At 46.2% G+C, this 3,439-nt stretch overlaps 1 protein-coding gene across 1 annotated transcript in view; it reads right to left on the reverse strand.

Moving 5' to 3' along the window:
- The window catches only part of DVL1 (dishevelled segment polarity protein 1), a 38,859-nt gene that overhangs the window by 23,974 nt on the left and 11,446 nt on the right, over window positions 1–3,439 (reverse strand). Inside the window, exon 3 of the mRNA XM_010135935.1 lies at window positions 2,460–2,572. The gene's annotated coding sequence lies outside the window, so the exon portion shown is untranslated. The remainder of the gene's footprint in view (window positions 1–2,459; window positions 2,573–3,439) is intronic.

The raw sequence follows: 3,439 nt of genomic DNA on the forward strand, positions 1-3,439 counted from the left end.
AAGAGTGGAAATGGGTGTGATTGCCAGGCGTGCCCCCTGTCTTCCGGCTGCAGTATGCCATCAGGATTTATTCTGGCCTCTGTACCTACGTCCATAATGGCCCATTAGCAACTCAGCAGAAACAGTTTTTCTGTGATGCGTAACCCTACAGGACAGTGCACAGGCCACCGTTTGAGAACACCCTGCCCATGACATCATGCTTCTTGTTATCAGCCATCCGAGAATCTGGTTAGTTCACTATCACCTCCCTCTTCAAATCAAACCGAACACCTCAGTGAGAAACCTGGCGCAGTTCAGGCTGTTAGACTGCACTATCTGACAAAGTTCTCCAGTGCAAATTAACGGAGACTGGGACAAAAATTACAAAGAAACTGTTTTAACTCTTTAAGGAGTTCTAATACTTTTTTGCCTTCTAATATGAACAGCAGCTAGAGAGAAGAACACCCTTTTCCCAAGCCTGTCTTCCCCACCAGCTTTTCTCTCAGTTATCTCCACTAGAAGCTTTTCGGGGCAAAGCATCTGCCTGTTCTGAGCTCTCCACGTAATGCTTTGCCCTGAGAGCATTCTGAAGAGCTGTCACTGCAAAACAAAGAGGAAATGAGTCGGCAATTAACATTTTTTAATTCATACACTGTCCTCATGCACAGACACAAAAATGCTTAAACTTGAACTCTGAAAACAGCACTGGGTCCTAAACACCAGGCTGGCAGGAGAGAGATTCTTCTGCACAGCTCACAGTCAGAACTCTGTGAGTTCTATTTACTTCAGGATATTTTCATTTTCCTGCATTTCCAAAAGAAATTCCCTTCTTTCCTGCCCTGGGGTTTTCCCAAGTCAGACCGAGAACCTCACTCTGTTGAGCCTCTCAGTTCCCCAGTGATCGGAGATCACTGGAGCGAGCTTGCTTAACCTGTACAGGTTTCAGCTCCATGTGGCTGCATCTATGCAGTTCCCAAACGGCTTGTCAGCACCTTTTCTCACTTCACCTCGTTTGAACTGAAGGCTGTAATACACCATTCAGCTTTTCTTGTGGAACGAGTACTTCTTCCCCTTCACAGAGTACCCAGGGATAGGCTCATCGTCAGGGTGGGTCATTCTTTGTCATTCACTTTACACCAGTAATAAGCTCAAACAGTTACAAACGCTACACGGTACCTGCTATTGTACAGCTCGGTGAGCTGGCAGTACCCTACCTATGTTGTGGCTACTCTGCGCGATACCACCGATGGAACAAACCGATGAGTAATGCAGCGCTCCAGTGAAGGTCCCTCGTCCTGCCTCTCTGAACTACTAGAGCTGTAATTTTGGTATTATTGAAACAAGTCTCTACAGAACAGGATCAAACACTCTCCCGTCTTTCCCTCTCTCTGCAGGGAAAGGAGGATTTACCACTATTTCATAATGACAATCGAGCGCACAGCTTCCATCCCTGCAATAGCTGTGAACCAGGTGCCACCACCTTGCTGTCCTTCCCCCTTTTCCTACGCATGTTCCCCTATTTTACATCCAGCTGTGCTCCAGACAAAGAAGTCATCAAGAACGACTCTGTTGGTGTGTGAGTTGGAAGGGTTAAATGAACAGAAAGACCCCTGCTCCTAACCCTCCCTCTCTCTCCCTCTCTCTCTCTCTATATATATATATATGTATATATGACCGCTGGTTTTCCAACTGGAGGCAAATACTTTTGTGGGTGGAGCTGTGAATAAAGCCTGTGATGACACCTCTTGGTCGCAGGTATTCCGTATTCTGGACCATTTTAAACTCAATGGGTGGCACCCACCAATTTTTAATTAAATCCGAAAATTCTGGTCTGGCAACAAATGAAAAAAAACAAGCTTACTTTGATGTACAGACTAGAGGCAAGAGCTGAAGTTCCGTACTTTACATGTGTATTTTGGGTGTATTTATGTATTAAAAAAGATCCTCAGATCCAGTGTGTTATACCAGCACAAAACACTACCACTGATTCAAGCCTAGAGAAATGAACTGAAATTAGTTCAGAGGATTTTGGCTCAGCTCTTGCAATGTTAAAATACTAAGACTCAAACTGTCTGCACTGCAGACATCACACAGATAACATGTTCTACCTTTCAACGAGCAAACGTGAACAATGGAGGCAGCCTGGCCGTGACAGTGTGGAGCTCAGTGCTGGGTGTTGTTATTCCCCTCCAAGCTAATCATCTTCTAATCCTACAGAAAGTTCTGTCTATCGTCAAAAAGAACCTCTCTGCCGCTTTACTGTAGGCTGTCCAGGGCTCGCAGAAAACGCTGAGCTTCAAAGAGCTTCAAAGCAATTACCAAATTATTCCATTAAAATAATAATAGTCCCTGAAAGCACGCAAGAATGCAGCCACGCTTCTTTCCTGCAGTATTCATGCAAAAGCAGTTGTTGCTCTGAAAGATTATCAGAAAAATTATTCTTTCTAAATGAAAAAGGGGGGAAATGAAATGGGACTCACCATCCTCGTGCCCTTCTCTGTTTCTCCGTCGGTGTCTGTCTCGCCGGTGGCTAATAACTGACTCTGTTCCTGTTTCATTGTCCAGGCCGTCCCGGCTGCTGGCAGCGTTTGGGCTGTTAGAGAACAAATAGGAAGGATCAGTGGAGTCATCGCTTTTTTCATTTTGTTAAGAACAGTTGCAGTCGTGAGCATGTTGGTTTAGAAGCCAGGAAACTATTTCACAGATTAGCTGCAGCCTTGCTGAACGCCGCAAGTTCCCCCAGCCCACTCTGCTCACCCCAAAACCACTTGAAGGGTGACGAGACAGCTCACTGTGGCCACTTTCGACAGAGAGCGCTGACCTTGGCTGAAGTCTTGCAAGTCCCAGCAAAGCTCAAAATAATTAAGTGCATGTCTGTGAAACTGTACAAATAGACCCCAGGTCCTTCCCTCATGTTCTCAACTGCTGAAAGCTCCACAGATATGGCAGCACAATATTAATCCAGTAAATCCCCGTGAAGGACCATTATGAGCAAGTGAGCTTTGGGCAAAAAGCAGAAAGATCTCGATGAGGATCTCAGTGGCCAGATTTCTTCCACTCTGCTTTTGTGAGGGCTCTGCTGAGAGCTGAGAGTCACTTTCTCACTCCTACTATTAGCCAGAACAAAAAGAGGCAGCAGAGAATTTGTCCCCATGGTTCAGGGCCACTTTCTGGTATCAATCTAAAGAAAGAGCAATGACAGCTCTGCCCTCTTGAGCACCCACACACCGGGGAAGGGCCATTTCTCAGTTCACATAACCGAGACCGGCTTTCACTTCCAGTTCCAGCAGACCAGTCGAGGTGGCTAACCCGGAGCGGCGGCTGTGACCCAGCACATGCAGCATGGTACACCGCTTATCCACGACCACGTGTTTCAAGATCTCTGATGAGGAAAAGAAATCAGTCATGGTAAAGCTGAGTTGGCTGGAGCAAAGGGGAAGCTGGAGATGCCCTTCTTTCT

This window comes from Buceros rhinoceros, unplaced genomic scaffold, assembly GCF_000710305.1.
Source record: "Buceros rhinoceros silvestris isolate BGI_N320 unplaced genomic scaffold, ASM71030v1 scaffold11825, whole genome shotgun sequence".
NCBI classification, from domain to species: Eukaryota; Metazoa; Chordata; class Aves; order Bucerotiformes; family Bucerotidae; genus Buceros; species Buceros rhinoceros.